Source organism: Anomaloglossus baeobatrachus, chromosome 10 (genome assembly GCF_048569485.1).
Source record: "Anomaloglossus baeobatrachus isolate aAnoBae1 chromosome 10, aAnoBae1.hap1, whole genome shotgun sequence".
Classification (NCBI taxonomy): Eukaryota; Metazoa; Chordata; class Amphibia; order Anura; family Aromobatidae; genus Anomaloglossus; species Anomaloglossus baeobatrachus.
The window spans coordinates 53,107,180-53,132,418 of record NC_134362.1 but is presented as its reverse complement, the minus strand read 5'-3'; the positions used below and the strand labels follow the sequence as shown (position 1 = coordinate 53,132,418).

Below are 25,239 nucleotides of genomic sequence, written 5' to 3'. Positions count from 1 at the left end.
CAAGCCTGGGATCCCCAAAGCTAAGAAATTCAGGTATTACCTCATTCTGTCTGTATACTAATGACATGTAGCTTTTTTGACCACCACCTTCAGCAGGAGATAACAGACTTTGCTATTTAGCAGGCTTGGATCCATCATTGGTGCTTGTGTTTTGTGGTGCTGACTGGCTGACAGAGGGCATGCTATGTCTTTGAAATACCTTATGTGTGGATTTCACTACTGATGTGATATATGAGGAGTTAAACTGCTGAAATTGGTGAAAACATCAATTTTAATAGTTACAGCAGGAGCCTGGTTGTGTATATTAGATGAGTTTCTGCAGCTGGTCACCCTCATATAAAAGCAACAAAACCAGGTACGACTGTGTTAATTCCTAGCACTAGAGGTCTTAATTAGGGGCACCTGGCTAGCTATGTCTAAAGAGCTAGGCTGTGTGTACACCTTGGGGCTTTGAGTCTGCTAGCTATTGATCAGCGTGTAGAGTGTATAAACTGCTGAGAAACCAGGCTGTTTAATGTGAGTGTCGCGGGCATGGGGTGCGCTGCTCGACAGCGCTCGCGGCTCGGTTCCGGCTGCTGCTGCCGCTGCTCGGTGGCTCGAGCGGTGGGCCGGATCCGGGGACTCGAGCGGCGCTCCTCGCCCGTGAGTGAAAGGGGTGGTATGGCTTGGGGATATAGTCTGTGATGCCACCCACGGTTTGTGGTGATAAGGATACACCACCACTGCTCTGGACGGGGATCCCGGGAGCGATGACAGGGAGCAGCTAAGATGTTTCTCACCCCTCCATGGGTAGGGGGATTTGGTGGTCCCGGGGCCCGATGATGTGGATTGGAAGGTGGATGGTGGGAGCTGGGGAGGTGCAGGGTCTCGGGGGCAGCGCAGTGCCGGGCGGCACAGTGGTACTCACTCAGCCAGTAACGCACACGGAGTCTTTGGTGAAACAAACGGCTGGATAGACGGGTCCCACAGACGGCTGCGGCTGTCACTCCCGGTAGGTTGGCGGTGACTGTCTCTCCCTGCACCTTGGTTGTGTAGTTGGCCCCAATGGCTTCCCACTGGTAGCCCGCTCCCCAGCGGTATATGTTGCCGGAGGAGCCCCTTTGTGCCCGCAGGCTCTGGCCCTGGGAACTCTAGCTGTGGCGGTAGCTGTATTTCCCGTTCACGGTTGAGCGGTTGCCTTCTGTCGGGTCTTGGTTGCTGAGGAACCCCGAAGGTCGATAACGGATTTGACTGGTTTTCCGGTGACTCCAAGTCTGGTCGGGGTCCGTAGGCCCTGCCGAATGGTGCTGGCTTTTCTTCGCTCCCCGACACGGTACCGGCAGGCCACCGCCCGACCCCGGTCCTCACGGTTGTGCGTCAATCGGCCTCGCCTGCAGACGGTCACCACCGTCTGCCAACCTTGCTGTGAGTGCCCGGGCCACGTACCCGGACACGGTCAGTCAGTGGCTCCTTTACCACTTTCCTCCTCTCTCTTCACTCTTCCTCACTGAACTCTTTCCTTTTCCCGCCTCCAGGACTGTGAACTCCTCGATGGGTGGGGCCAACCGCCTGGCTCCGCCCCACCTGGTATTAACCAAACCCCTCCTTTGCATGCTGTAATGCAAACTAGTTTAGAGCCCTTAAAAGTAACGCCCCTGGCACCGCCCGTAGCTTCTGCCCCTCCCAGTACACCCATAGTGTCCCAACATGGCAATACTCCCGGAAGTCAGATGCCTGGAACTTCCTGTGGTGGCCATCTTGCTACACCTCATAAACCACAATTACTTTGTCCAGTCATCACCCCAGCCGGCACCTATTATAGCCCGGTGCCTGAACCCGGTTTGCTTTGTCCCAATCTTTCAGCATCCTCAGTGGCACCTCCAGTTTTGCAACCTCATAGGCCCCTACCACATACTACCCGTTCTGCACTGTCACATGAGCTTATTGATCTGGATCCACCCGGACAGGAGGGTGTTACTTATGCACAGGACGGTGTGGCTTATGATAACCCCCATACGGATGGAGGATCACAGGATTCATTTTCTACCATATCTGAGGAGTGGGACCCTGTCTTTCAGCGTTATTATGCCTGTGCCAATGGCACCCTCCTCCTCTCAGTTGGAAAAGGAGACATCACTACCATGTCTGTAGGAGCCGTGGTTAATCCTGCCAACGGCCACCTGCACCACAGTGGTGGCCTAGCTGCTCGTATAGTCAAGGCTGGAGGCGAATCTATTCAACGTGACTCAGAAGCCCTAGTACGTACACAAGGCCCTGTCCAACCAGGACGTATTGCTATTACAGGCCCAGGCAACCTGCCCTGCAATCTAGTCATTCATGCAGTTGGCCCACTTTATGATTCCAATCAACATGACACCAGTTGCCGGATCCTCCGAGAGGCAGTCGAAGCAGCCATTCTACGTGCTTCCCAGGCCTCTCAGGCCCAGATGCCTTTACGGTCAATAGCCTTGCCCGCCATTTCGGCTGGAGTTTTCGGATTCCCTATCCGAGCTTGTGCAAACGAGATTGTTAAAACCATAATGCCCCTAATCCATGGCCAGATGTTGAACTTGCAAGAAATTCGTCTAGTTGGAAGTTTGGAAGCGACTGTTAAGGCACTCCAGGATGCCCTCCAAGGATATGTTCGCCCATCCAAACCCACTACCATCTCCAGGAAACTACCTATTATGGTTGAAGATGCAAGTGATGATCAAGTACCAGTCCGGACACAGAAAGCCATACTTGATAAGGACGACCCAGAACCCTTGATGTACATAAAGTTTACTCCTGGACAGGCAGCTACCTTAGTCTCCACACTGCCAGACCCAGAGGCCCAACCTATGCCATTCTACCGCCGTATCGTACAGATCCAGAAGATGTACGCAGCTACATGGCAAGATTTAATGTCATTGGCCCAAATTAAAGCAGGAGACTCTTATTGGCCAGTCATGGAAGGGGCCCTGAATGATTCTCGCCTGTCTTCTGAAGAAACCTGGCAATCCGGTGTCACTTTTTGTGAACAGTTGAAATCCTGGGCACAAGATCGTTTATCTGATCAAGCTACCAGCCTTAAGGATGTGACTCAAGATCAAGCAGAGTCAGTTGAAAAATACGCTTCCAGACTCACCCAGATGTTTGCAGACCTCGGATTCTCACAACAGATTAAACCACAGGCTCAGCTTTTGTCACAAGCCTTTGTCGCTGGTCTGAGGGAGGAGCTTAGGAACAATATAATGAAGACTCGCCCGGAAATTGAAAATGCTACCATGACAGATGCTATTATTATTGCAAAAAGCTTCCAGAAGAATATGAAACCCTCCAAGAAGGCAATGGTTGTCCTGGCGGAAGAGGACTCTGAGAACCCTCAATACGTTATGTCTAATGTATCACCATTTCCTACGCAAGTGTACCCTCCCGCCATCCATCCGACTACGGCCGAACATTCAACACAATTTCAAAACTACCCTGATCGGAGAGGATTCCGAGGCCCTTGTTTCCGATGCGGAAGGGATGGACATATCCAACGTGATTGTCGAACACCGTCCAATAGGTGCTATCCTCGGAATGTCGATAATCGGCAACCAAGAAGACAATGCCCACCACTTGAACAAGGTGATCAAGCTCAGGCCCAACAACAGCCACAATGATGGTCAGGAACACCTGAACCTACCATGGCTTCTACCACAAGTGCCTTTTCTCCTTGCTCTGCAGTCACCCTACTGGTAGATGAGAACCCAATCAAATTCATGGTGGACACAGGTGCGGCCAAAACTGTTATTAGACAACAAGACTTACCATTGTCAGTTCCTCTTCAGACACTTTTACTTGTGTTGGTGTAGATGGCACTCCAACTAAAAACCAACTTACAGTGGCGGTCCCAATCGGTCCTTTCCCTGAAGTTTTGACCAGACTCCTGGTGTCGCCTACCTGTCCCATTAATCTTCTGGGTGCCGACCTCTTACACCGTTTCCGAGCCAACATCAATTTCGACTCCGATGGCATGACGGTAACTTTCTACAATCCCAATACACCGGAGGGAATTGAAGATGTGTGTATTGTCTCAGCATTGCCTATGATGCTCTTGTATCGAGACGATCCCTTGTATGGAATACCTGACAGTGTTATAGCTCTTATACCACAGTCTCTATGGTCAACGGGTCCCGAAGATGTTGGTCGTCTGCAAGTACCTCCCGTTATGGTGCGTCTTAAAACTGGGGCCCAGCTACCTCGAGTGCCGCAATATCCTCTAAAATCCATCCAGGAAGAATCACTCAAACTGCAAATATCAGCTCTCCTTGAAAACGGGGCCCTCATTCGCTGTGTTTCGCCATGCAATACGCCGTTGTTTCCTGTCAAAAAGAAGACGTCTAAAGGAGAAGCTCCTAAGTTTCGGTTAGTGCAAGATTTGAGGGCCGTCAATGCTGCTACTCTGTTGGAAACCCCAGTGGTACCTAATCCACATACTCTTCTTGGACAGATCCCACCCTCAGCGACCGTTTTCACTGTCATTGATCTCGCCAACGCTTTCTTCAGTGTACCTCTAAATCCGGACTGTCAATATCTGTTCGCTTTCACCTTCCAAGGAGGCCAGTATACATGGACAGTCATGCCACAAGGAGCACAAAACAGTCCCAATCAGTTCACTCAAGCAATGTCTATCATTCTCTCACCATGTCAGCAAGAGCATCCAGAAGTGGCTCTTTTACAGTAAGTGGACGATCTACTCCTCTGTGCTGGGAGTGAACAAGACTGCTACGACTTCTCCGTATCTTTGCTCCAGTTCCTTGCAGCCCAAAATTGTAAGGTCTCTAAAGCAAAGATTCAGTGGTGCCAACCCAAAGTCGTATTCCTTGGTCATTGTATTTGACCAGGCTGTAAGCATCTTACGGAGGACAGGAAAGCGGCCATTGATGCTTTATCTTTTCCCAGAAATATCAAACAACTGTAAGCCTTCTTAGGCCTCATCACTTATTGCAGACAATGGATACCAGACGCTTCCAGGATCATGCAACCGTTGTACGACGCTGTCAAGACCAATCATATCACATACAACGACTCTCCTGAGGATTATGACAAACGATATTGGGCTTTCGAGAAACTCAAAGACGCCATCTTAACAGCCCCAGCATTGGGCCTTCCGAACTATGCTTTGCCATTTACTCTTTTTCTTCATGAGATCGATGGCCATGCCTCTGGAGTGTTAACACAAGACCATGGCTCCAGAAAACGCCCAGTTGGATACTACTCTTGCAGACTAGACCCTGTGGCAAGGGCCTCGCCCACCTGTCTTCGTGCGGTCCATGCTGCACATCTTCTTCTTGACAAAACGGCCGACATTACCCTTGGCCACCCCACGGTGGTTCAAGCACCCCATGATTTGAAGGCGATTCTTGACCAGACTCAACCAAGACACCTGTCCGCCCAACGTCACCTTCGTCTTCAGTGCTCCCTACTACTTCCTGACAACGTTACTCTACAGCGATGTACTACCTTGAATCCCGCCACTCTTCTTTCGCTTTCTAGGGGGGACTACCCCATATGTCAGCATGAAGCCCATGAACGCTGCAGCTCCTGCGACATGGTTGACGTCCCTGTTTGCAGCCATGATTGCTTAAAGGAGATGGAAAAGGAAATTACTACACCTTGTCAAGTATCTGAAACACCTTTGCCAGATGCAGACCTTACTTTGTGGACAGATGGTTCTCGGTACAGGGATGGCGGCAAGTTCTACACGGGATTTGCTGTGACCACTCTGGATCAGCCAATTACATCGGGAGCCATACCATCCCACATGTCAGCACAAGAAGCAGAATTGGTAGCTCTCATCAAGGCATGTGAAGCGGCAGAAGGGAAAAGAGTCAACATCTATACTGACAGCAGGTATGCCTTTGGGGTTGTACACGATTTTGGACTGCTATGGTTGCACAGAGGACTCATTAACACAACTGGAACTCCAGTGAAGAATGCGGTACTTGTCCAGAGACTGTTGCAGGCAGTTCAGATGCCCAGAGAGATAGCTGTCATGAAGGTCAGAGCGCATGGACGGCTGGACAGCCCAGAAGCACTTGGCAATCATTATGCTGATGAACTTGCGAAGACGGCAGCACGAGAGAAACCAGAAGAATTGGCGGATATTCTACTTATGGTAATAACCAGGACGGGGAAGACTACACAGCCAGAAGACTCAGGCAATAAAGTGGGGAGGACTTCATATGATAAACTCATATCGGAACAGATCCATGCTCCATATGATGAAAGACAAGAATGGAAGAAGATGGGAGCCAAAGTGGATTGGAAACTTTGGAAGCTCGAGGGTCGAGTCTGTCTACCAAGAAGAATGTTCCCTGCAGTAGTAGCATGGGCCCATGGTTGTACGCACAGAGGGAAGAATCAAATGTTGGCACTCATCCAGAAGTTCTACTACGCACCAGGAATTTCCTCAGCAATATCCGCGTACACCAGAAGCTGCCAGACTTGCATAACATGTAATCCTGCACGAACAGAGAAGACACCACAAAAACATCTGGCGAAGCCTCTTTATCCATTCCAAAGGATACAAGTGGACCACATCCAAGTACCCAAAGTGGGGAAGTACGAGTATGTTTTGGTAGTTGTCGACATCTTTTCCAGTTGGCCCGAGGCCTACCCGGTAGTCAACATGACTGCTAGAGTCACAGCTAAACGGCTCATCATGGAAACCGTGTGCAGGTTTAGAATGCCAGAAGTCATCGAAAGCAATCAAGGACCAGCCTTCACAGCTAACCACCAAGAACTGTGGAATATGCTTGGAGCAAGTCTCGGACTGCATACTCCTTATCATCCCCAGAGCAGTGGGAAAGTGGAAAGGATGAACTCAACTCTGAAAACCAAACTGCTCCAGGCCTCACAAGACAGTGCACTGCCCTGGACAGAACTTCTCCCTATAGTCCTGTACCATGTCAGAAACACCCCTGTTGCAAAACATGGCCTGACCCCCTTTGAAATACTTTTTGGTTCCGTCCCCAGATTAGGGTCCTATTTCCCTCAAAATTTGTCTGACCACCATGACTCAGTTGTGCAGTTTGTTATTGAACTAAGTCGAGAGTTAACTAAAACACATGCAGCAGTTTTCTCTTCTCTTCCAGATCCTGACACAGATCTAGCCACCCACACATTGAAACCAGGAGAGTGGGTGGTGGTTAAAAAACACGTCAGGAAGAATTGTCTGGAGCCCAGATACGAAGGCCCGTTCCAGATAATCCTGGTGACTCCCACCTCCGTGAAACTTGAAGGCAGGACAACATGGATCCACGCCTCGCATTGCAGAAGGGTCGATCCACCAGAGCTGCATGGAGTGTCCTGCTTATACTTATCCTTTTTACAAAATCTGTGTGGTCTCAGGCCACTGTTACTAAAACAAATGATGTGGTTACGTTTTGGTACAATAGTTCGACACAAGTTGTCACTTTTACATTTGATTACTGTGATATCGTGAAATGTGAACTAGGACGGGTCCCCCAAATGGGATGTCAGGCACACTTGAGACAGGGGCAACAGTACATATGTGTTACAGGAGGTGGATATGGAGACACATGTAGCTTATGGAAGGCTGTTGGGTGGAATACTGGTGAAAATTGGGGATACAAACCAAGTGTAGCGTTAAATAAACGGGATGAGAAGGGAGATCTTTACTTACCAGGATGACACTCTCCCGTGCACCAGCCACTAGAACATGTACTACAAATAACCAGTGTAACCCTTTAGTTCTCAACATAGAACACCCCCAACCACAGGATGAAGGTATATACCTTCTGGGTACACATATAAAGGGTGGACACAATGGTTGTATGCAGTTGGGAAAATTTAGGTTATCACAGATGACAAAAGTTCTACCAGTATTTCGAATGCTTACACATATTCAGACCTTTCACAGTATGGTAGCCATAGCTAATCCCACTATGGAAGATGTATATGCAGTTGAACAGGGTTATACAGACGCTAACCTGTGGTTACAATGGATGAAATATACAGTACACCAAGCCAACAGGTCAGACTGTTATGTATGTGAAGGAGCCAGACCTCATTTAGGAACTGTCCCACTGAATTTAGATTACGAAGCTGAATTATGTCTTGTTAGTCTGTTTACAAATATGACTGAGGGAAATGCATGTGAAGAATGGAAAAAGAGATACCCGATAATAGCTAAGGCCTTCTCCCCTGGGAAAGGCATTACTATATACCCTGGCAACTATACCTGTTATAATGTGAGTGGTAAAGGGAGAGATATGGGTAGATTTCGAGATGGGTTCTGTGGATCCTATAGCAATCTCACCCATGATCACTTAATTAACCAGGTACAGTCCGTGGCAGATGTGTTTTGGATTTGTGGGGATATGAAAATTCGATCACGAGTAGAAGGAAATTGGACGGGAGAATGCACTTTAGCTAAGGCACTTATGCCTATACACATAGCCCCCGCTGACCACACTGTCAAAGAAAATGACTTTATAGCGCACATCAAAATCAACTTACGGACTCGACGGAGTGCAGGTGATGACCGTACCGGTAAAAATACACCTAAAGGCTCTTTTGACCCACATGTTTACATTGATGCTATTGGAGTGCCCAGGGGGGTCCCTGACGAATATAAAGCTAGAGACCAAGTCAGGGCGGGGTTCGAATCCATTATCCCCATAATTACTGTAAATAAAAATGTAGACTGGATTAATTATATCTATTATAATCAGCAACGTTTTGTTAATTATACACGTGACGCCTTACAGGGACTGGCAGAACAACTAGATCCGACTTCCATCATGGCTTATCAAAACAGAATGGCTTTGGATATGATCCTCGCAGAGAAAGGTGGAGTCTGTAAAATGGTGGGGGATGTTTGTTGCACATATATACCAGATAACACTGGAGTGGATGGGAAGGTCACCTTAGCTATAAAGAAACTTACTACACTGTCTGAAGAATTAAAGAAAAATTCAGGAGTGACCGACCCTTGGGGAGACTATTTTGGATGGACGAGTTCTTTTAAAGGCTGGTTGATCCAGATAGGGACCGCCTTCAGTATAGTATTAGTTATATTACTAGCCATTCTGGTTTGTGTAATTCCGTGTCTGAAGAAAATATTTTCCAAAACAGCTGAAGTCACATTAGGAGGGACCTTTCCTTTACTCAAAACAGAAGACCTAGATATGACAGACGACATGCCCATAAAGACCAACACGACCCTCTCCCCCAGTTACAAAACGATTCTGCTAGAATAAACTGTTAGAAGAGAGGACTTAGAGAACCTGGGGACATGGGAAAGTCCAACTACAAAGGGTGAGAACTCGCCTAGGAGTCCTTGGTCTCAAACCGGTGAAAAAAACCACTTCCCCTTTCCGCCCATGCCTCAATGTTCAGTTAGGCAGGTTTTCCGATAGGTCTTTCTACCTCTCTTCCTAAGGGAACACAGTACCCTTAGAATTCAGAAATGGCAGAAATAAGTCTTTAGGGGGGACTGTTGGGGATGAGAACTGAGTATACAAAAATACTTAGTTCAGCCATTTCATAGACTCAGGTATATAGTTTAGTAAGATGTAAACTAACACACATATCTATGCATGTCTTTGTTCTCTTTTATTCTTTTACTAATACGTTTATATAAGTATATTGCATATTCAGTGTATTTTCCTTAGACTCAGTAGATACTAGGATATATATATATATATATATATATATATATATATATATATATAGCTTGAAGATGGCTGCTATTTCCTGTCCTGCACCCAAGACAGATGGACAAAAGAAATTCCTGGAGTCTGGACTGACCAATCCAAGGAGGATGTGCAGATCTCTCTACGTCATGAAGCCCTGACCTACAATACTTGATTGGACTAAAACTTTTGTTTACACCCCTTTTACTTCATGGTCTAATTGTCCAAGAATAAAGATTTCAGTTTTGCCTCAGCCTTGGTCGTGAGAGGAAGAGTTATAATTGATTCCAATTAATTATTATTCTTTCGCCGTGCACACACGATATTTTTAATTCGGAACAACGGTCAGATCGAGGGATCACTTGTATCCCAACAACCTTAACAGGAGATTCTGATTAGACATTAAGAAAAACTTTCTGACAGTGAGGGCATTCAGAGAGTGGAACAGGCTACCACGGGAGGTGGTGAGGGCAGTCAGAGAGTGGTACAATCTACCACGGGAGGTAGTGAGGGCAGTCGGAGAGTGGAACAGGCTACCACGGGAGGTAGGGAGGGCAGTCGGAGAGTGGAACAATCTACCACGGAAGGTAGTGAGGGCAGTCGGAGAGTGGAACAGGCTACCAAGGGAGGTAGTGAGGGCAGTCGGAGAGTGGAACAGGCTACCACGGGAGGTAGTGAGGGCAGTCGGAGAGTGAAACAATCTACCACGGGAGGTAGTGAGAGCACTCAGAGAGTGGAACAGGCTACCAAGGGAGGTATTGAGGGCAGTCGGAGAGTGGAACAGGCTACTCCGGGAGGTAGTGAGGCACTCGAGTGGAACAGGCTACCACAGGAGGTGGTGAGCTCTCCATCAATGGAAATCTTTAAGTGGAAGCTGGATAAACATATACCTGGGATGATTTAGGAAAACCTGCACTTGCAGGGGGTTGGACCCAATGGCCCTTGAGGTCCTTTTCAACTCTACCATTCTATGATTCTATGATCTGTGTGGTGTGTGGCACAGAGGGGACATCTCCCCAACCAAGCAATTCATAAGCCAAGCCTGGGATCCCCAAAGCTAAGAAATTCAGGTATTACCTCATTCTGTCTGTATACTAATGACATGTAGCTTTTTTGACCACCACCTTCAGCAGGAGATAACAGACTTTGCTATTTAGCAGGCTTGGATCCATCATTGGTGCTTGTGTTTTGTGGTGCTGACTGGCTGACAGAGGGCATGCTATGTCTTTGAAATACCTTATGTGTGGATTTCACTACTGATGTGATATATGAGGAGTTAAACTGCTGAAATTGGTGAAAACATCAATTTTAATAGTTACAGCAGGAGCCTGGTTGTGTATATTAGATGAGTTTCTGCAGCTGGTCACCCTCATATAAAAGCAACAAAACCAGGTACGACTGTGTTAATTCCTAGCACTAGAGGTCTTAATTAGGGGCACCTGGCTAGCTATGTCTAAAGAGCTAGGCTGTGTGTACACCTTGGGGCTTTGAGTCTGCTAGCTATTGATCAGCGTGTAGAGTGTATAAACTGCTGAGAAACCAGGCTGTTTAATGTGAGTGTCGCGGGCATGGGGTGCGCTGCTCGACAGCGCTCGCGGCTCGGTTCCGGCTGCTGCTGCCGCTGCTCGGTGGCTCGAGCGGTGGGCCGGATCCGGGGACTCGAGCGGCGCTCCTCGCCCGTGAGTGAAAGGGGTGGTATGGCTTGGGGATATAGTCTGTGATGCCACCCACGGTTTGTGGTGATAAGGATACACCACCACTGCTCTGGACGGGGATCCCGGGAGCGATGACAGGGAGCAGCTAAGATGTTTCTCACCCCTCCATGGGTAGGGGGATTTGGTGGTCCCGGGGCCCGATGATGTGGATTGGAAGGTGGATGGTGGGAGCTGGGGAGGTGCAGGGTCTCGGGGGCAGCGCAGTGCCGGGCGGCACAGTGGTACTCACTCAGCCAGTAACGCACACGGAGTCTTTGGTGAAACAAACGGCTGGATAGACGGGTCCCACAGACGGCTGCGGCTGTCACTCCCGGTAGGTTGGCGGTGACTGTCTCTCCCTGCACCTTGGTTGTGTAGTTGGCCCCAATGGCTTCCCACTGGTAGCCCGCTCCCCAGCGGTATATGTTGCCGGAGGAGCCCCTTTGTGCCCGCAGGCTCTGGCCCTGGGAACTCTAGCTGTGGCGGTAGCTGTATTTCCCGTTCACGGTTGAGCGGTTGCCTTCTGTCGGGTCTTGGTTGCTGAGGAACCCCGAAGGTCGATAACGGATTTGACTGGTTTTCCGGTGACTCCAAGTCTGGTCGGGGTCCGTAGGCCCTGCCGAATGGTGCTGGCTTTTCTTCGCTCCCCGACACGGTACCGGCAGGCCACCGCCCGACCCCGGTCCTCACGGTTGTGCGTCAATCGGCCTCGCCTGCAGACGGTCACCACCGTCTGCCAACCTTGCTGTGAGTGCCCGGGCCACGTACCCGGACACGGTCAGTCAGTGGCTCCTTTACCACTTTCCTCCTCTCTCTTCACTCTTCCTCACTGAACTCTTTCCTTTTCCCGCCTCCAGGACTGTGAACTCCTCGATGGGTGGGGCCAACCGCCTGGCTCCGCCCCACCTGGTATTAACCAAACCCCTCCTTTGCATGCTGTAATGCAAACTAGTTTAGAGCCCTTAAAAGTAACGCCCCTGGCACCGCCCGTAGCTTCTGCCCCTCCCAGTACACCCATAGTGTCCCAACATGGCAATACTCCCGGAAGTCAGATGCCTGGAACTTCCTGTGGTGGCCATCTTGCTACACCTCATAAACCACAATTACTTTGTCCAGTCATCACCCCAGCCGGCACCTATTATAGCCCGGTGCCTGAACCCGGTTTGCTTTGTCCCAATCTTTCAGCATCCTCAGTGGCACCTCCAGTTTTGCAACCTCATAGGCCCCTACCACATACTACCCGTTCTGCACTGTCACATGAGCTTATTGATCTGGATCCACCCGGACAGGAGGGTGTTACTTATGCACAGGACGGTGTGGCTTATGATAACCCCCATACGGATGGAGGATCACAGGATTCATTTTCTACCATATCTGAGGAGTGGGACCCTGTCTTTCAGCGTTATTATGCCTGTGCCAATGGCACCCTCCTCCTCTCAGTTGGAAAAGGAGACATCACTACCATGTCTGTAGGAGCCGTGGTTAATCCTGCCAACGGCCACCTGCACCACAGTGGTGGCCTAGCTGCTCGTATAGTCAAGGCTGGAGGCGAATCTATTCAACGTGACTCAGAAGCCCTAGTACGTACACAAGGCCCTGTCCAACCAGGACGTATTGCTATTACAGGCCCAGGCAACCTGCCCTGCAATCTAGTCATTCATGCAGTTGGCCCACTTTATGATTCCAATCAACATGACACCAGTTGCCGGATCCTCCGAGAGGCAGTCGAAGCAGCCATTCTACGTGCTTCCCAGGCCTCTCAGGCCCAGATGCCTTTACGGTCAATAGCCTTGCCCGCCATTTCGGCTGGAGTTTTCGGATTCCCTATCCGAGCTTGTGCAAACGAGATTGTTAAAACCATAATGCCCCTAATCCATGGCCAGATGTTGAACTTGCAAGAAATTCGTCTAGTTGGAAGTTTGGAAGCGACTGTTAAAGCACTCCAGGATGCCCTCCAAGGATATGTTCGCCCATCCAAACCCACTACCATCTCCAGGAAACTACCTATTATGGTTGAAGATGCAAGTGATGATCAAGTACCAGTCCGGACACAGAAAGCCATACTTGATAAGGACGACCCAGAACCCTTGATGTACATAAAGTTTACTCCTGGACAGGCAGCTACCTTAGTCTCCACACTGCCAGACCCAGAGGCCCAACCTATGCCATTCTACCGCCGTATCGTACAGATCCAGAAGATGTACGCAGCTACATGGCAAGATTTAATGTCATTGGCCCAAATTAAAGCAGGAGACTCTTATTGGCCAGTCATGGAAGGGGCCCTGAATGATTCTCGCCTGTCTTCTGAAGAAACCTGGCAATCCGGTGTCACTTTTTGTGAACAGTTGAAATCCTGGGCACAAGATCGTTTATCTGATCAAGCTACCAGCCTTAAGGATGTGACTCAAGATCAAGCAGAGTCAGTTGAAAAATACGCTTCCAGACTCACCCAGATGTTTGCAGACCTCGGATTCTCACAACAGATTAAACCACAGGCTCAGCTTTTGTCACAAGCCTTTGTCGCTGGTCTGAGGGAGGAGCTTAGGAACAATATAATGAAGACTCGCCCGGAAATTGAAAATGCTACCATGACAGATGCTATTATTATTGCAAAAAGCTTCCAGAAGAATATGAAACCCTCCAAGAAGGCAATGGTTGTCCTGGCGGAAGAGGACTCTGAGAACCCTCAATACGTTATGTCTAATGTATCACCATTTCCTACGCAAGTGTACCCTCCCGCCATCCATCCGACTACGGCCGAACATTCAACACAATTTCAAAACTACCCTGATCGGAGAGGATTCCGAGGCCCTTGTTTCCGATGCGGAAGGGATGGACATATCCAACGTGATTGTCGAACACCGTCCAATAGGTGCTATCCTCGGAATGTCGATAATCGGCAACCAAGAAGACAATGCCCACCACTTGAACAAGGTGATCAAGCTCAGGCCCAACAACAGCCACAATGATGGTCAGGAACACCTGAACCTACCATGGCTTCTACCACAAGTGCCTTTTCTCCTTGCTCTGCAGTCACCCTACTGGTAGATGAGAACCCAATCAAATTCATGGTGGACACAGGTGCGGCCAAAACTGTTATTAGACAACAAGACTTACCATTGTCAGTTCCTCTTCAGACACTTTTACTTGTGTTGGTGTAGATGGCACTCCAACTAAAAACCAACTTACAGTGGCGGTCCCAATCGGTCCTTTCCCTGAAGTTTTGACCAGACTCCTGGTGTCGCCTACCTGTCCCATTAATCTTCTGGGTGCCGACCTCTTACACCGTTTCCGAGCCAACATCAATTTCGACTCCGATGGCATGACGGTAACTTTCTACAATCCCAATACACCGGAGGGAATTGAAGATGTGTGTATTGTCTCAGCATTGCCTATGATGCTCTTGTATCGAGACGATCCCTTGTATGGAATACCTGACAGTGTTATAGCTCTTATACCACAGTCTCTATGGTCAACGGGTCCCGAAGATGTTGGTCGTCTGCAAGTACCTCCCGTTATGGTGCGTCTTAAAACTGGGGCCCAGCTACCTCGAGTGCCGCAATATCCTCTAAAATCCATCCAGGAAGAATCACTCAAACTGCAAATATCAGCTCTCCTTGAAAACGGGGCCCTCATTCGCTGTGTTTCGCCATGCAATACGCCGTTGTTTCCTGTCAAAAAGAAGACGTCTAAAGGAGAAGCTCCTAAGTTTCGGTTAGTGCAAGATTTGAGGGCCGTCAATGCTGCTACTCTGTTGGAAACCCCAGTGGTACCTAATCCACATACTCTTCTTGGACAGATCCCACCCTCAGCGACCGTTTTCACTGTCATTGATCTCGCCAACGCTTTCTTCAGTGTACCTCTAAATCCGGACTGTCAATATCTGTTCGCTTTCACCTTCCAAGGAGGCCAGTATACATGGACAGTCATGCCACAAGGAGCACAAAACAGTCCCAATCAGTTCACTCAAGCAATGTCTATCATTCTCTCACCATGTCAGCAAGAGCATCCAGAAGTGGCTCTTTTACAGTAAGTGGACGATCTACTCCTCTGTGCTGGGAGTGAACAAGACTGCTACGACTTCTCCGTATCTTTGCTCCAGTTCCTTGCAGCCCAAAATTGTAAGGTCTCTAAAGCAAAGATTCAGTGGTGCCAACCCAAAGTCGTATTCCTTGGTCATTGTATTTGACCAGGCTGTAAGCATCTTACGGAGGACAGGAAAGCGGCCATTGATGCTTTATCTTTTCCCAGAAATATCAAACAACTGTAAGCCTTCTTAGGCCTCATCACTTATTGCAGACAATGGATACCAGACGCTTCCAGGATCATGCAACCGTTGTACGACGCTGTCAAGACCAATCATATCACATACAACGACTCTCCTGAGGATTATGACAAACGATATTGGGCTTTCGAGAAACTCAAAGACGCCATCTTAACAGCCCCAGCATTGGGCCTTCCGAACTATGCTTTGCCATTTACTCTTTTTCTTCATGAGATCGATGGCCATGCCTCTGGAGTGTTAACACAAGACCATGGCTCCAGAAAACGCCCAGTTGGATACTACTCTTGCAGACTAGACCCTGTGGCAAGGGCCTCGCCCACCTGTCTTCGTGCGGTCCATGCTGCACATCTTCTTCTTGACAAAACGGCCGACATTACCCTTGGCCACCCCACGGTGGTTCAAGCACCCCATGATTTGAAGGCGATTCTTGACCAGACTCAACCAAGACACCTGTCCGCCCAACGTCACCTTCGTCTTCAGTGCTCCCTACTACTTCCTGACAACGTTACTCTACAGCGATGTACTACCTTGAATCCCGCCACTCTTCTTTCGCTTTCTAGGGGGGACTACCCCATATGTCAGCATGAAGCCCATGAACGCTGCAGCTCCTGCGACATGGTTGACGTCCCTGTTTGCAGCCATGATTGCTTAAAGGAGATGGAAAAGGAAATTACTACACCTTGTCAAGTATCTGAAACACCTTTGCCAGATGCAGACCTTACTTTGTGGACAGATGGTTCTCGGTACAGGGATGGCGGCAAGTTCTACACGGGATTTGCTGTGACCACTCTGGATCAGCCAATTACATCGGGAGCCATACCATCCCACATGTCAGCACAAGAAGCAGAATTGGTAGCTCTCATCAAGGCATGTGAAGCGGCAGAAGGGAAAAGAGTCAACATCTATACTGACAGCAGGTATGCCTTTGGGGTTGTACACGATTTTGGACTGCTATGGTTGCACAGAGGACTCATTAACACAACTGGAACTCCAGTGAAGAATGCGGTACTTGTCCAGAGACTGTTGCAGGCAGTTCAGATGCCCAGAGAGATAGCTGTCATGAAGGTCAGAGCGCATGGACGGCTGGACAGCCCAGAAGCACTTGGCAATCATTATGCTGATGAACTTGCGAAGACGGCAGCACGAGAGAAACCAGAAGAATTGGCGGATATTCTACTTATGGTAATAACCAGGACGGGGAAGACTACACAGCCAGAAGACTCAGGCAATAAAGTGGGGAGGACTTCATATGATAAACTCATATCGGAACAGATCCATGCTCCATATGATGAAAGACAAGAATGGAAGAAGATGGGAGCCAAAGTGGATTGGAAACTTTGGAAGCTCGAGGGTCGAGTCTGTCTACCAAGAAGAATGTTCCCTGCAGTAGTAGCATGGGCCCATGGTTGTACGCACAGAGGGAAGAATCAAATGTTGGCACTCATCCAGAAGTTCTACTACGCACCAGGAATTTCCTCAGCAATATCCGCGTACACCAGAAGCTGCCAGACTTGCATAACATGTAATCCTGCACGAACAGAGAAGACACCACAAAAACATCTGGCGAAGCCTCTTTATCCATTCCAAAGGATACAAGTGGACCACATCCAAGTACCCAAAGTGGGGAAGTACGAGTATGTTTTGGTAGTTGTCGACATCTTTTCCAGTTGGCCCGAGGCCTACCCGGTAGTCAACATGACTGCTAGAGTCACAGCTAAACGGCTCATCATGGAAACCGTGTGCAGGTTTAGAATGCCAGAAGTCATCGAAAGCAATCAAGGACCAGCCTTCACAGCTAACCACCAAGAACTGTGGAATATGCTTGGAGCAAGTCTCGGACTGCATACTCCTTATCATCCCCAGAGCAGTGGGAAAGTGGAAAGGATGAACTCAACTCTGAAAACCAAACTGCTCCAGGCCTCACAAGACAGTGCACTGCCCTGGACAGAACTTCTCCCTATAGTCCTGTACCATGTCAGAAACACCCCTGTTGCAAAACATGGCCTGACCCCCTTTGAAATACTTTTTGGTTCCGTCCCCAGATTAGGGTCCTATTTCCCTCAAAATTTGTCTGACCACCATGACTCAGTTGTGCAGTTTGTTATTGAACTAAGTCGAGAGTTAACTAAAACACATGCAGCAGTTTTCTCTTCTCTTCCAGATCCTGACACAGATCTAGCCACCCACACATTGAAACCAGGAGAGTGGGTGGTGGTTAAAAAACACGTCAGGAAGAATTGTCTGGAGCCCAGATACGAAGGCCCGTTCCAGATAATCCTGGTGACTCCCACCTCCGTGAAACTTGAAGGCAGGACAACATGGATCCACGCCTCGCATTGCAGAAGGGTCGATCCACCAGAGCTGCATGGAGTGTCCTGCTTATACTTATCCTTTTTACAAAATCTGTGTGGTCTCAGGCCACTGTTACTAAAACAAATGATGTGGTTACGTTTTGGTACAATAGTTCGACACAAGTTGTCACTTTTACATTTGATTACTGTGATATCGTGAAATGTGAACTAGGACGGGTCCCCCAAATGGGATGTCAGGCACACTTGAGACAGGGGCAACAGTACATATGTGTTACAGGAGGTGGATATGGAGACACATGTAGCTTATGGAAGGCTGTTGGGTGGAATACTGGTGAAAATTGGGGATACAAACCAAGTGTAGCGTTAAATAAACGGGATGAGAAGGGAGATCTTTACTTACCAGGATGACACTCTCCCGTGCACCAGCCACTAGAACATGTACTACAAATAACCAGTGTAACCCTTTAGTTCTCAACATAGAACACCCCCAACCACAGGATGAAGGTATATACCTTCTGGGTACACATATAAAGGGTGGACACAATGGTTGTATGCAGTTGGGAAAATTTAGGTTATCACAGATGACAAAAGTTCTACCAGTATTTCGAATGCTTACACATATTCAGACCTTTCACAGTATGGTAGCCATAGCTAATCCCACTATGGAAGATGTATATGCAGTTGAACAGGGTTATACAGACGCTAACCTGTGGTTACAATGGATGAAATATACAGTACACCAAGCCAACAGGTCAGACTGTTATGTATGTGAAGGAGCCAGACCTCATTTAGGAACTGTCCCACTGAATTTAGATTACGAAGCTGAATTATGTCTTGTTAGTCTGTTTACAAATATGACTGAGGGAAATGCATGTGAAGAATGGAAAAAGAGATACCCGATAATAGCTAAGGCCTTCTCCCCTGGGAAAGGCATTACTATATACCCTGGCAACTATACCTGTTATAATGTGAGTGGTAAAGGGAGAGATATGGGTAGATTTCGAGATGGGTTCTGTGGATCCTATAGCAATCTCACCCATGATCACTTAATTAACCAGGTACAGTCTGTGGCAGATGTGTTTTGGATTTGTGGGGATATGAAAATTCGATCACGAGTAGAAGGAAATTGGACGGGAGAATGCACTTTAGCTAAGGCACTTATGCCTATACACATAGCCCCCGCTGACCACACTGTCAAAGAAAATGACTTTATAGCGCACATCAAAATCAACTTACGGACTCGACAGAGTGCAGATGATGACCGTACCGGTAAAAATACACCTAAAGGCTCTTTTGACCCACATGTTTACATTGATGCTATTGGAGTGCCCAGGGGGGTCCCTGACGAATATAAAGCTAGAGACCAAGTCAGGGCGGGGTTCGAATCCATTATCCCCATAATTACTGTAAATAAAAATGTAGACTGGATTAATTATATCTACTATAATCAGCAACGTTTTGTTAATTATACACGTGACGCCTTACAGGGACTGGCAGAACAACTAGATCCGACTTCCATCATGGCTTATCAAAACAGAATGGCTTTGGATATGATCCTCGCAGAGAAAGGTGGAGTCTGTAAAATGGTGGGGGATGTTTGTTGCACATATATACCAAATAACACTGGAGTGGATGGGAAGGTCACCTTAGCTATAAAGAAACTTACTACACTGTCTGAAGAATTAAAGAAAAATTCAGGAGTGACCGACCCTTGGGGAGACTATTTTGGATGGACGAGTTCTTTTAAAGGCTGGTTGATCCAGATAGGGACCGCCTTCAGTATAGTATTAGTTATATTACTAGCCATTCTGGTTTGTGTAATTCCGTGTTTGAAGAAAATATTTTCCAAAACAGCTGAAGTCACATTAGGAGGGACCTTTCCTTTACTCGAAACAGAAGACCTAGATATGACAGACGACATGCCCATAAAGACCAACACGACCCTCTCCCCCAGTTACAAAACGATTCTGCTAGAATAAACTGTTAGAAGAGAGGACTTAGAGAACCTTGGGACATGGGAAAGTCCAACTACAAAGGGTGAGAACTCGCCTAGGAGTCCTTGGTCTCAAACCGGTGAAAAAAACCACTTCCCCTTTCCGCCCATGCCTCAATGTTCAGTTAGCAATGAAGAATAAGTTGTGCTCACTGCAATGACCTGGTGCTCGGGAAAAAAATAAGTCAATCAAGAAGGGTAATCCCGGCACACAGCATATGAAAAAATGGTAAGTCCAGGTATGGTATGCTTGAACAAAATTTCTTTATTTTTCAACAATTATTGTACTGCCCGCCCAACGTTTTGGCTCACGCAGGAGCCTTCATCAGGGGTCAAGAGCACTAAGAAAAAGAGATATGGTATACAAGGAAAAACAAACAGAAACAGTGTTTACAAAATGCATCATAACATTACATCAAACAAGTAATAAGGTAAGTAACCTATTGGGGACTATGCAAAAGAGGGGGAAACCATTGCCGTAGTGTGAGGGGTAACCTAAAGGGATCTAACCGCTAGAAAAGGAGAAATCCTATGAGTATGAAGGGTGAAAGGAGGAAGAGAACAATGCAAAGGAAAAAAGAGATATAGTGAGAAGGAGAGGGAAACAGGGAAAAGAGCGAAGCTGAAAAGTATGCATTAGTCAAGAAGTAAAGGAAAAAATGGGAAACATACCCGTGAAAATGGTTATAATGGTTATAATGAAGAATCATGTAGGTACAGCAGGACCTATGAGCAAGAGGAAAATATAAGGAAAAAAAGGGGGAGGAAAAAAAGGGAGATGCATAAGATGTCACCAAGTGTAACTAAGGTGGTAAAAGTAGTAGGACCATGTTTGACTTACTTAGTAAAGTCAGCAGATGGATTAGTCCAACAGGAGGAATTGGTTGCTACCGATAAGGTAGGCAAGGAAAACCCTGATATGAGGACATATAATTAGTATAGGTGGAGAAAGAGTTAAAGGGACAACAGGGAAAAAAAGGGGAAGGGGGGGGGGAAAAACAAGAGGGGGTTGTATATAACGATACATACCAAAAAGGGAGGGTGAGGTAGGCATATAATGAGAAGGGGCTCACACTGTAGTATAGGATATAAGGTGAATGCTGTCAAAGGAGAACAGTATTAGTAAAAAGTGTATATAATGAATAAAGTAGAATATAGGGAAGGGGATACATACCAAAGGGACATAGTCATATGTGTGCTGCGATTATCAATCATATGCAATATGACAAATGGATGGGCAATATGACATCCGTGATACTAGGGAAAGAAAAGGAGATCATGACTATCAAGGTATGTAAAAGGCAAAAAAGGAGGAGGCAAGGAAAGGATAAGAACATACCTAGGGGCCTCTGGATAAGGGTGAGAGCACCAAGAAAAGGCCTGTAAAGTATCAGGGAGTAAAGTAAGTCACATGAAAAAAGAAACCGAAGTAGAGCAAAGTAAAGCATCATAGCAAAAAGGTCTTACCTAGAGTGGCATGGTAGTGTAATAACTACGTGGTGGGAGCCCAGGGACTGTGTAGGAAGTGAGCCTCTATATACAGGCACTTGAATCTCCATTGGTGGAGTGTGAGTCACCGCTATCAGGTGTGGAGGGGAGTCCTGAGTGCGTGCAAGACACGCAGCCGGCGCCCACCAGTGGGCGGGGTAAAGGCGGTCGGTGCGTGCTGATGCCCCCATACAGGAGTAGCAGTGTGGATGTGTAGGCGTGTGCGTGACGCAAACGAGAGAAATTCCAGCGAGACCAACAAGATTACGCTAAGAACCAAGTGTACACATGGCGTTCATCCACCTATCCAAGACGCTCACCCTACCCTGGACATTACACCTCGTCCAACAGCTCGGACAGCGAGCAAAATCAAGCTCACTCTTCTCTTTTTTTAGGTCAGCGACGACCGCAAAAAGGAAAACGCGGCGGAGCAAGGGAATTCGTCCCAAGAACAGTGACGACACGCTCACAGGTAAGACCAATTTGGTCTTCAACATTTCTTCATACACCCTGTCCCCCACCGAGTCATCAGTCCTCCAGAAGGGCTTATCGTTCTGTCCCACTCCACCCTTCGATTCCTTTACCTTAGACCAAGAGACTAGGAGATTCTTCAGGAACCTCCGTCTCAAGGTGCATTTTGATAATCTACAACCTAGTTCCATGGACACTAGCAGTCCTGTGTCCTCAGACACATTTCATTTGAAGGGTTTGGGTCTACGTATTCCCAGTACTTTTTCTCCACCCAAAAATCATCATCCAGTGGAGACATATATTTCTTTGGTTTCTAACGATATCAATCATCTCGTTGACAGTATACATAGAGGCACATTTCGCCTTAAACACAACTGCACACCTGATGAGACACGTGCAATTTCTAGTCTCAAGAATAATCCACATATTATTGTCAAACCTGCGGATAAGGGCGGGGCCATAGTGGTCTTGGATAAAACCTACTATCTCTCTGAGATTACTCGCCAGCTTAGTGATACCAATACTTACGCTCCGATTTCACGAGATCCCACTTCTAACATATGTAGCATCATCACTAACATAGTCGACTATCATCTTCGGATCGGCACTATAGACAAAAAGCTAGCTGAGTATCTCCATAAGACTAACCCCATTACACCAGTCTTTTATATCTTACCCAAGATCCACAAAAATTTGACCCGCCCCCCTGGACGACCCATTGTTGCATCCACCGATTCCATCCTTTCCCCTCTGGCCATCACCCTTGACAAAATTCTGTCCCCTCTAGTTCCTTCCATCACCTCATATCTCAGGGACACCACAGAATTTTTATCTCATGTGCATACCCTCGGGACATTACCCACCGATTGCCTACTAGTGACTATGGACGTTAACAGCCTCTATACCAGTATTGATCACCACCTAGGTATAGAGGCAGTTAACTGGTTCCTCGAACGATACAGCCCTTTTTCTGAGCAGCAACATACTTTTTGCCAAGACCTCCTACGCATTGTATTGGAACACAATTTTTTTCTATTTGGCGACCAATACTACATCCAGCGGAAAGGTACTGCGATGGGGTCGAATGTGGCACCCCCCTATGCCAACATTTTTATGGCTTGGTTCGAGGATCGCCATGTTTATAACTCTCCATTATTCCAGTCTCACGTACTGACTTGGAAACGCTATATAGACGACGTATTTGTCATCTGGCACGGTGAGCTCCCTGAACTTCTTGCATTTTTTGACTCTCTGAATGGATGTATCCCTACCCTCACCTTTACATTACATCATGACCCCAGATCCATCAATTTCCTGGACACCACTGTAACACTGGACAGAGATGGTCACATACTTACTGACTTATACACCAAGCCCACTGACCGCAATAGCCTCTTACACTACACTAGCAGTCATCCCAAACACATGAAGAATTCCCTACCCCTTTCTCAACACCATAGGATCGCTCGCATTGTATCCGACCCGGAGACTAGAAATACTCGTCATGTTGACATGAGCCTGAAATTTCAGGAACGGGGCTATCCACCGCATATATCCCACCATAAGGTGTTACCTACCGCTAACATTCCTAGAATCCCTATGCCCACGAGGATTCCTTTTGTGTCAACATATCATCCTTTCAAGATACCCATTCGCAATATTATTCGCCAACACTGGCCTTTACTCTCCCGGTCATATCCATCTATTTCGGAATTCTGTCATCCTCCACTCTTCTGTCATAAGAAATCTAAAAATCTAAGAGACCATTTGGTAAGAGCCGACATCGGTTCCTCTAAACCCCTTCACCTTCAGCCCACTCTGACCACACAGAGGAATGGAACCTTTCCCTGTCTAGGCTGTACACAATGCTCTAATGTGACTAAGGGGCATACTTTCACCCATCCTCATACCGGTCAGCAATTTCCCATTAAGGGTCTTTTTACATGCGACTCTTCGTATGTCGTTTATCTCATCAAGTGCCCCTGCGGTCTCGGATATGTTGGGGAGACGACCCAACATATCCGAGACCGAATAAGCAAGCATAAATCCACAATTCGCTGTAAACAAACCTTACTACCTATCCCCTTTCATTTTATTTCACATAACCATTCCATAGCCCAGTTGCGGTATCAGGTGATCGAACATGTCCCCCCCATTCGCAGAGGTGGCAGCCGGATCCAGAGGCTTAAACTACGAGAAGCCTTCTGGATCCACACACTCAAAACCCTGGAGCCCATGGGGCTCAACAGGGAATATGAAATTGTCTGCTAATATTTCTATTTTTCATTGTTTTATGAGGTTCTATAGGAGTCCTTTACGTATCCATGATACCTATCCTTGATGTTACGGTATTCGCTTGTCCTTATATCCTCTACAGCTCTGTATTTTACATTTTATATTATCACATTTTCCTGTTATGTGTATCGATTGTCTCCTCCATGACATACTGTATCATGTTTTGGTACTATTATCATGTGCTTCATATCTCATTAGTTTATATTTCACTAGTTCATAATGTCATTTGAGATAAAGATGTTAGCACTTATTTATCTTATCACTTATGTAATCCCATGTATGTGACTTTACTTTTGGGTTTTAATTGCATATTTTATCCCTTCTTTTTTAGATATCCTAGAACACCCTCCACAAGTCTTATAGCATGCACTCTGGCCGTCTTCGCTCCAGCATGCTCCACAGCTGTCTATCTGTCTCACCTAGGATCTCTCAACCACAAAGAGTTACTTCGGATAACGCTGTCATCACTTATCCCATCGCACGGCGCATGCGCCCGTTCCACGCCGCCCATCCACGCTCCATATATTGGAGCGTGGATTGGGTATTGTGCAACGCGCATGCGCTTGCACGTCATCAGCGCGTCATCACTCCTGACTCATCACACAGTGTGGGCGTTTGCCTGGCACGCGTCCCCCGCCTATACCCCGCCCACAGGGGCGTGGCGGCCGCCGCGCGTCACGCGTACGCCCTCCTGTCACCTCCTCTCCGTGTGTGCCTGGCGCGAGCCGCCCGCCGATGTCCCGCCCACGGTGGGCGTGGCGGGGGCCGCGCGTCACGCACACGCCTACACATCCACACTGCTACTCCTGTATGGGGGCATCAGCACGCACCGACCGCCTTTACCCCGCCCACTGGTGGGCGCCGGCTGCGTGTCTTGCACGCACTCAGGACTCCCCTCCACACCTGATAGCGGTGACTCACACTCCACCAATGGAGATTCAAGTGCCTGTATATAGAGGCTCACTTCCTACACAGTCCCTGGGCTCCCACCACGTAGTTATTACACTACCATGCCACTCTAGGTAAGACCTTT

General features: G+C 47.7%; 1 protein-coding gene and 1 long non-coding RNA gene across 2 annotated transcripts in view; both read right to left on the bottom strand.

Annotated features, from left to right (window-relative positions):
- The window catches only part of LOC142254811 (uncharacterized), a 120,151-nt gene that overhangs the window by 17,945 nt on the left and 76,967 nt on the right, over positions 1 to 25,239 (bottom strand). The window lies entirely within an intron of this gene.
- On the bottom strand, positions 20,996 to 21,581 carry LOC142254862 (uncharacterized). Its single transcript, XR_012727321.1, has 3 exons — positions 21,292 to 21,581; positions 21,127 to 21,209; positions 20,996 to 21,052 (listed from the first exon to the last, which is right to left on the bottom strand). It is a non-coding gene; the product is annotated as an uncharacterized LOC142254862 (long non-coding RNA).